We start from the raw sequence: 9,624 nt of genomic DNA, 5'->3' as shown, positions 1-9,624 counted from the left end.
TGGTTGCTTGAGAAGATAAACAAAATTGATAAACCATTAGCCAGACTTATCAAGAAAAAAAGGGAGAAGACTCAAATCAATAGAATTACAAATGAAAAAGGAGAAGTAACAACTGACACTGCAGAAATACAAAGGATCATGAGAGATTACTAAAAGCAACTATATGCCAATAAAATGGACAACCTGGGAGAAATGGACAAATTCTTAGAAATGCACAACCTTACGAGACTGAACCAGGAAGAAATATAAAATATGACCAGACCAATCACAAGCACTGAAATTGAAACTCTGATTAAAAATCTTCCAACAAACAAAAGCCCAGGACCAGATGGCTTCACAGGTGAATTCTATCAAACATTTAGAGAAGAGCTAACACCTGTCCTTCTCAAACTCTTTCAAAATATAGCAGAGGAACACTCTCAAGCTCATTCTAGGAGGCCACCATCACCCTGATACCAAAACCAGACTAAGATGTCACAAAGAAAGAAAACTACAGGCCAATATCACTGATGAACATAGATGTAAAAATCCTCAACAAAATACTAGCAAACAGAAGCCAACAGCACATTAAAAGGATCATACACTATGATCAAGTGGGGTTTATCCCATGAATGCAAGGATTCTTCAATATACGGAAATCAATCAACGTGATACACCATATTAAAAAATTGAAGGAGGAAAACCATATGATCATCTCAATAGAAGCAGAGAAAGCTTTCGACAAAATTCAACACCCATTTATGAAAAAACCCCTCCAGAAAGTAGGCATAGAGGGAACTTTCCTCAATATAATAAAGGCCATATATGACAAACCCACAGCCAACATCGTCCTCAATGGTGAAAAACTGAAAGCATTTCCACTAAGATCAGGAATAAGACAAAGTTGCCCACTCTCACCACTCTTATTCAACATAGTTTTGGAAGTTTTAGCCACAGCAATCAGAGAAGAAAAAGAAGTAAAAGGAATCCAAATTGGAAAAGAAGTAAAGCTGTCACTGTTTGCAGATGACATGATACTATGCATAGATAATCCTAAAGATTCTACCAGAAAACTATTAGAGCTAATCAATGAATTTGGTAAAGTAGCAGGATACAAACTTAATGCACAGAAATCTCCTGCATTCCTATACACTAATGATGAAAAATCTGAAAGTGAAATTAAGAAAACACTCCCATTTACCATTGCAACAAAAGGAATAAAATATCTAGGAATAAACCTACCTAAGGAGACAAAAAACCTGTATGCAGAAAATTATAAGACACCGATGAAAGAAATTAAAGATGATACAAATAGATGGAGAGATATACCATGTTCTTGGATTGGAAGAATCAACATTGTGAAAATGACTCTACTACCCAAAGCAATCTACAGATTCAATGCAATCCCTATCAAACTACCACTGGCATTTTTCACAGAACTAGAACAAAAAATTTCACAATTTGTATGGAAACACAAAAGACCCTGAATAGCCAAAGCAATCTTGACAAAGAAAAACAGAGCTCAAGGAATCAAGCTGCCAGACTTCAGACTATACTACAAAGCTACAGTAACCAAGACAGTATAGTACTGGCACAAATATAGAAATATAGATCAATGGAACAGGACAGAAAGCCCAGAGATAAACCCATGCACATATGGTCACCTTATCTTTGATAAAGGAGGCAAGAATATACAGTGGAGAGAAGACAGCCTCTTCAATAAGTGGTGTTGGGAAAACTGGAAAGCAACATGTAAAAGTATGAGATTAGAACACTCCCTAACACCATACACAAAAATAATCTCAAAATGGATTAAAGACCTAAATGTAAGGCCAGACACCATCAAACTCTTAGAGGAAAACATAGGCAGAACACTCTATGACATAAATCACAGCAAAATCCTTTTTGACCCACCTCCTAGAGAAATGGAAAAAAAAAAACAAAAATAAACAAACGAGACCTAATGAAACTTAAAAGTTTTTGCACAGCAAAGGAAACCATAAACAAGACCAAAAGACAACCCTCAGAATGGGAAAAAATATTTGCAAATGAATCAACTGACAAAGGATTAATCTCCAAAACATACAAGCAACTCATGCAACTCAATATCAAAAAATCACACAACCCAATCCAAAAATGGGCAGAAAACCTAAATAGACATTTTTCCAAAGAAGATATACAGATTGCGAACAAACATATCAAAGAATGCTCAACATCATTAATCATTAGAGAAATGCAAATCAAAACTACAATGAGATATCAGCTCACACCGGTCAGAATGGCCATCATCAAAAAATCTACAAACAATAAATGCTGGAGAGGGTGTGGAGAAAAGGGAACACTCTTGCACTGTTGGTGGGAATGTAAATTGATACAGCCACTATGGAGAACAGTAAGGACATTCCTTAAAAAACTAAAGTTAGAACTACCATATGACCCAGCAATCCCACTACTGGACATATACCCTGAGAAAAACCTAATTCAAAAAGAATCATGTACTAAAATGTTCATTGCAGCTCTATTTACAATAGCCAGGACATGGAAGCAACCTAAGTGTCTATCAACAGATGAATGGATAAAGAAGATGTGGCACATATATACAATGAATATTACTCAGCCATAAAAAGGAATGAAACTGAGTTATTTGTAGTGAGCTGGATGGACCTAGAGACTGTCACACAGAGTGCAGTAAGCAGAAAGAGAAAAACAAATACCGTATGCTAACACATATATATGGAATCTAAAATAAAGAAAAAGAAAATGGTCAGAAGAACCTAGGGGCAAGATGGGAATAAAGATGCAGACCACAGATCTACTAGAGAATGGACTTGAGGATATGGGGAGGGGGAAGGGTAAGCTGGGACGAAGTGAGAGAGTGGTATGGACATTTACACACTACCAAATGTAAAATAGATAGCTAGTGGGAAACATCCGCATAGCACAGGGAGATCAGTTCAATGCTTTGTGACCACCTAGAGGGGTGGGATAGGGAGGGTGGAAGGGAAGGAGACACAAGAGGGAAGAGATATGGGAACATATGTATATGTATAACTTATTTACTTTGTTATAAAGTAGAAACTGACACACCATTGTAAAGCAATTATACTCTAATAAAGATGTTAAAAAAAAAACCTAAAGAAACCAAAAAAGAATGACATAATGCCATTTGTAGCAACATGGATGGACCTAGAGATTACCATGCCAAGTGAAGTAAGCCAAAAAGAGGACAAAATACCACATGATATCACTTATATGTGGAATCTTAAATATGACACAAATGAAGTTATCTAAGAAACAGAAACAGGCTCACAGACATAGAGAACAGACTTGTGGTTGCCAAAGGGGAGACATGGATTAGGAGTTTGCGATTAGTAGATGCAATCTATTATATATAGAATGCATAAACAACTAGGTCCTACTACTGTAGAGCACAGGGAACTATATTCAATATCCTGTAATAAACCATAATGGAAAAGAATATGAAAAATATAATTCAACAATTCCTTTCACAAACGTATTTTTAGCAAATGTATTATATGCAAAAATTGTACAGACGTTAGCCCTGCCACTAGGAGTTACAGTCTACCAAAGAAATGGATGTATATATGAATCCTAAGTATTTAAAATAGAATGCAGTATTTGGGGTGGGGGGGAACTGTCAAGTAACTTATTTGTAAAGTCACTATTTTTCAGTACATTTTACATGTCTCTATATGAGAGCTCTCTCACATTTAAACCAAAAATTAGCTTATAAGTTTTCCTTAACTTTTAAAAATTCAGAGTGCTGCCTCTTTCAATCCACTTAACAACAGGAGTGATGCATCCAATCTAATTCTTAAAATCTCAGATTTTTCAGAGCCCAATAAATGGTTTCGTTTTAGACAAAGTACACATCTAGGTAGAAATCATCAGTATAATGCTTACTGTTGAACACTTACCCTGTAATATTTCTCAGCATGGAACTTGAATAGATAAAAATGACAAAGGGAGATTCTGACCCACAGTTTCATAACCTGGATTTTGAGTAGAAAACTACCTGCACAGTCAGAAAAGGTAAGTTTTCAATATTACTATAATGGTTGCTAATGTAATGCCTTTTTTGTCCCTACAGTGTTTACAATTATGTATATATAGCCTCCGTCTTTAAAATATAATGCAGTCTAATTTCCTTCAATTATATGATTTCAGGGCAGGCTAAATTAAATCAGTAGATATCAAAGATTTTTAGTTTGTTCATTCTCTAAACATAAAATAGTATTATTACCCACATTAGGAAGTCAATACACTATTACAACAATATTACATATGATTAAGTATTTCCTTTCATTCAATTATGCAACTCTCCATCATAAAAGTGAGACGTGTTTTATTAATATGTATATGGCACAAGTAAAACTGCTTGGATAATACCTCAGTATTTGAGGAAGTACCTTAAGCAGCATTAAGCATTTCTCTTTTCATCATGCATGCTCACTGCTTCTACATCCAAACATCAAAATACAATAATCAAAAGCTCCAATTTTATTAGAGTCTGCATTTAAATGGCTGGTGGATCTTTTGTTGGGTTTTCAAGGTACAGACCTAAGACCACTTTCTTATTCATTATTTTATTCTTCTATATTCATTTACCTAATGAAGGAAAATAACATAACACAATAATGAACTGATTAAAGTTTCCCACTGAGCAGTACAAGTTCAGTCTGAGTCTCTGGTAAAAATCTTTTCCTTTTTTTTTTTTTTCTTAATTTTAACAAAACATTAAGGAATGGTTTAGGCTTTGCTAATTGATTATTTGAAACCTACATTTTTTTTTTTTTTTGGCATTACGTGGACCTCTCACCGTTGTGGCCTCTCCCATTGTGGAGCAACAGGCTCCAGACGCGCAGGCTCAGCGGCCATGGCTCACGAGTTTAGCCGCTCTGCGGCATGTGGGATCTTCCCGGACCGGGGCACGAACCTGTGTCCCCTGCATTGGCAGGCGGACCCTCAACCACTGCGCCACCAGGGAAGCCCTGAAACCTACATTTGCCAACTGGTGTTTTTAATACCTTCAGGCTTAAGTGAAAATGAGACAAGAAATCTCATTTTCTTGTCTCATTTTATCCAAAAATAAATGGATTTTTCCTGATGTTATTATGTATTTTTAGTGTAAATTATTATTACCAACATTACTCACAAAGCCTAAAACATTAACTTTTAGTGTTATAAAAATTGTCTTTAATGTTAGTTACCTGGTCAGATAATGTACCATGTTTATTTACCTGAAAAGTCTCCTTTTCTATGTCTAACATCAAACCGTTTAATTCCACAATAAAAGCCATTACCACTGTGAAATTTCTACATTCATAGAGATTGGACACACCCCTACACTCTATCTTCCTGGGTGGTATCAACAAGGATCAGTGGGGAATCTTTTTCACACAATCAGAAAATAACTAAGAAGCAATAATTACAGGTTGAGCAATGGCCTATTATACAGAAAGGAAAGAGTCAGTCAGTGTTCTCCAGGGAACAACAGCTGGATGCAGAACTGGTTCCCTACTTTACAGGCCCAGCACCAAATAAAATTCAGGGCCCAGTGTCCAAAAATTATGAAGAATTTCAAGAGACAACAGCAGAGCATTAAACAAAGTGTGAGGTCCTTCTGAACACAGAGCCCCACCTAACCACACAGGTCACACACCCTTGAAGTCAACTCTGGCTCAAAGACTACATAGTTCCAAGGAGGAAACTTCATGAGGAGATATCATCTAATAGGTGTTGAAAGGAGACCTTTACAATCTCTTCAAAACAGAAGATACTATGGAATTGGAGATTCTAAGAAGTGTGTGTAAGAAAAAGAAAACAACATGCATGATAAGATGAATATCAAAGCAAGAGATTTGTAACAAGACAGAAGCTATCTTAAGAAACCTGAAAAACAACCTTGCACAGACAGGTCTCTTGGTGTTGTGTTAAGTGCCAAATGAATAGTTTGGCGGGTGCAGAGAGTAGAAATGACCTAGTCTTTATTTTCTTTATTTTCTTTCTTTCTTTCTTTTTCTCTTTCTTTCTTTCTTTCTCTTTCTTTTTCTTTCTTCCTTTCTTCCTTCCTTCCTTTCTTTCTTCCTTCCTTTTCTTTCTTTCTTTCTCTTTCTTTCTCTCTTTCTCTCTCTCTTCCTCCCTCCCTCCTTCCCTCCCTCTCTCCCTCCCTCCCTCCCTCCCTCCCTCTCTCTCTCTCTCTCTTTCTCTCTCTCTCTCTCTCTCTCTCTCTCGCTCTCGCTCTCACTCTCTTTCTTTATGGCTGCATTGGGTCTTCATTGCTGCCCGTGGTCTTTCTCTAGCTGCAGCGAGCAGAGGCTACTCTTCCTTGCGGTGCATGGGCTTCTCATTGTGGTGGCTTCTCTTGTTGTGAAGCATGGGCTCTAGGTGCACGGGCTTCAGTAGTTGTGGCACGCAGGCTCAGCAGTTGTGGCACACGGGCTTAGTTGCTCCACGGCATGTGGGATCTTCCCAGACCAGGGATTGAGTCTCGTGTCCCCTGCATTGGCAGGCAGATTCTTAACCACTGCTCCACCAGGGAAGTCCAGAAATGACCAGAGGAGTTTGATTTAGCTAAGTTCACCCTGATTTCACATGTAATATGGCTTTTATAAGTGGCAGGTATTTTTTTCTGTTTTAAATAGAAACTCTTTCTAAAACCCTTAAAATATTTGATTATGTCATAAAGTCTCCAAGATAGAAATTTAGAAATACTAAACTCTAATGAAGTAAACATGAAACAAATTTCCATCATGGATTGCAGTGAAACTTCTATTTGGGTAAGCACTTCATAAAAAAATGAATGCATTATAACACATTAGTACCTAGAGGTTTACGTTGAGCCTAGGTCGGGCTTCTACAGAATGTTTTAGATCAAATTTACCTACTTCTCTTTAGATATGTGAGCTGTAAAATACCGATGTCATTTCAAATTTTCCTACTTCTCTTTAGACATGTGAGATGTAAAATACAGACATCATTTCCTTTTGTTCCACCAAATTCACCATCACTTAAAACTTATCAGGAAGAAATAGCATTGCATTCTATCTTTCAAACTTCGGGCACTCATCTCCTACATTTGAATATTTTTAAAGTAAAATCTTACCAAAACTGAAAGTCTGAAAAATATTGGAAAGTAAATCTTAAGTGAAGGTTTGACTTTTTCAGGCAGAAATATTAATACCCTGTGTAAGTAGCTTTGGATGCTTAAGCAGTGGTGTGCTGCTAAATGTTTAAAAATGGGCTGGAGGATAAAAAAAAATGGTCAGAAGACCTAAATAGACATTTCTCCAAAGAAGACATATAGATGGCCAAAAAGCACATGAAAAGATGCTCAACATCACTAATTATTAGAGAAAACAAATGGAAACTACAATGAAGTACCACCTCACACCGGTCAGAATGGCCATCATCAAAAAGTCCACAAACAATAAATGCTGGAGAGGGTGTGGAAAACATTGGCCAGCTCAATCTCCTGCCCTGTGAGGAAACTGCCCTTACCACATACTTAACCTGTAATAAGCCATTTCTTCTTTCTTGGCCTCAAAACTTCCACCAGTGAGGATGGTCAACAGTACAGGACTGTGGGCAGCCATGGTTCAAATCCTTTCTCTGCTACTCACCATACATGTATGTAACTTTGAGAAATTCACTTAGCCTGAGTTTAGTGTTCCCATCTGTAAAATGGAGGTACTACATATTTGCAACTTCAGAGAGTTGTTTTGCTGAGCAAACAAGATGCCATGTGTAATGCATTTAGCACAGGGTTGGAACAAAATAAGCACTCAGTATATGCCAGCTAACACAATTTAGACAATGATTTTCAACCTTGGCTGCAGGTACGTATCACCTGGGCGGTTTTAAAAATCCCAAGGCTCAGGATACACACTGGCCTACGTAAATTAGAATTTCTGATGATGGGATCCAGGCATCAATATTTCAAAACTCCCCATGTTGGGCTTCCCTGGTGGCGCACTGGTTGAGAGTCCGCCTGCCGATGCAGGGGACATGGGTTCGTGCCCCGGTCCGGGAAGATCCCACATGCCGCGGAGCGGCTGGGCCCGTGAGCCATGGCCGCTGAGCCTGCGCGTCCGGAGCCTGTGCTCCGCAACGGGAGAGGACACAACAGTGAGAGGCCCGCGTACCGCAAAAAAAAAAAAAAAAACACAACAAAACTCCCCATGTTATTCTATGTGCAGCTAACATTAAGGAACACTGAATAACCAGCTAAGAAAATTTGCAAGGCCACGCAATTCAGCAGCTAGATGACTACAATTACTACATTGTATTTCCTTTTAAAGAGGCAGAGCTACAACAATCATTAGTAGTATCAAGATGCAAAGTTTAAGCACCCAGTGTGTTCAAGATAATAAAAGCTCCTTTTCTGGGAGGTCTTTGAAGCATTAGGAAAGTTATTTACATGGATAACCTCTTTGCTTAAGCTGCTTGGGTATACATTTCTTCTTGTTTATAGTTTCAAATTCTTAGATAACTTCTTGTCACATCTGTGTTGACTATTGTGAGTTGCCAGCTGAGCTTTGTCTCTGGAGAAATCACTGAACACAGCTCTGCTCCAATGCAGATAGCTAAGAGAAGGATGGAAACATTCTGAATAATAATTAGAAGGGAAAAAGGGAAAGTGAAATTCCATTAGGAAAGCGCTCCTGTCAGAGCCAATGGAAGTAGATGCTTCAACAAAACAGGGCTCAAGAGGATCAAGCATGAACCTTCTTCCTGTGTGACAAGAGATGGTCTAAGAGGATCGATTCCACGTACAGCCATTAACACACAGTTTTTGATCAAAGGCATTATTCTAATTTTACCTGTCCCTAATCTTGAGATACTCATGACATGGTCTATGATTAATCAGCATGACAATCACAATTATGGGAAAATGGAAATTAAGATATATTATTTCTATCAGTTTTACTCAAAGTTTGCCCCTGCTTCTGCCCATGTGACTGTCAATTCAACCTTCTGTGAACACACTGGATTAAAATCTTGTTTCATTTTTCAAATCCCTTTACATCATCTGACTCCGAATTAAAGGCAATCTGCCATTACGTTTAAGTTAGAGTGATAGTAATTAGAGTGACCTAGAATTCTCTACAAACTATTTCACTTTAAGAAACATGGGATTACACTCTTGCTGTCTGCCTAGCTGGCAATCTGTATGGAGAACACAAAGGATAAATGAGCTTGGTGACTCCTTCAAAATGGTATTGATTCAAAGATATATTGGTTGACAACCCACCCTCAGAGGACAAAGGACCCGCTGCCATTCATGGGGTAAATAAATACTTTACAGGTCAGTAATACTAATATTTCCAGAGGCCTCTAAGAACCTGGCTTTTTATGAAGCTGTTACCATGTTTGACGCCCTGGTATTATGAAGTGATTATTTTCATGTATTTTGTTTCAGGACTTTTACCTATTTTTGCTATAAGCAATAGATTTTCTTCTGCTCTGGAAGAAAATATTGTATAGTATGAGAAAAACACTCATATAAAGTAAAATAGCTTTTGCTTTGGGCCATGTTTCCACGGGCAAATCAAAGCGTAACCTTAGAAATTTTGAGATGCAGAAATAACTTAACTAACAAAAAATGGGATATGGAGTGGTAGA

This window comes from Grampus griseus, assembly GCF_964374135.1.
Source record: "Grampus griseus genome assembly, chromosome: 3".
NCBI lineage: Eukaryota > Metazoa > Chordata > Mammalia > Artiodactyla > Delphinidae > Grampus > Grampus griseus.
Note: the sequence above shows the minus strand (reverse complement) of the source record.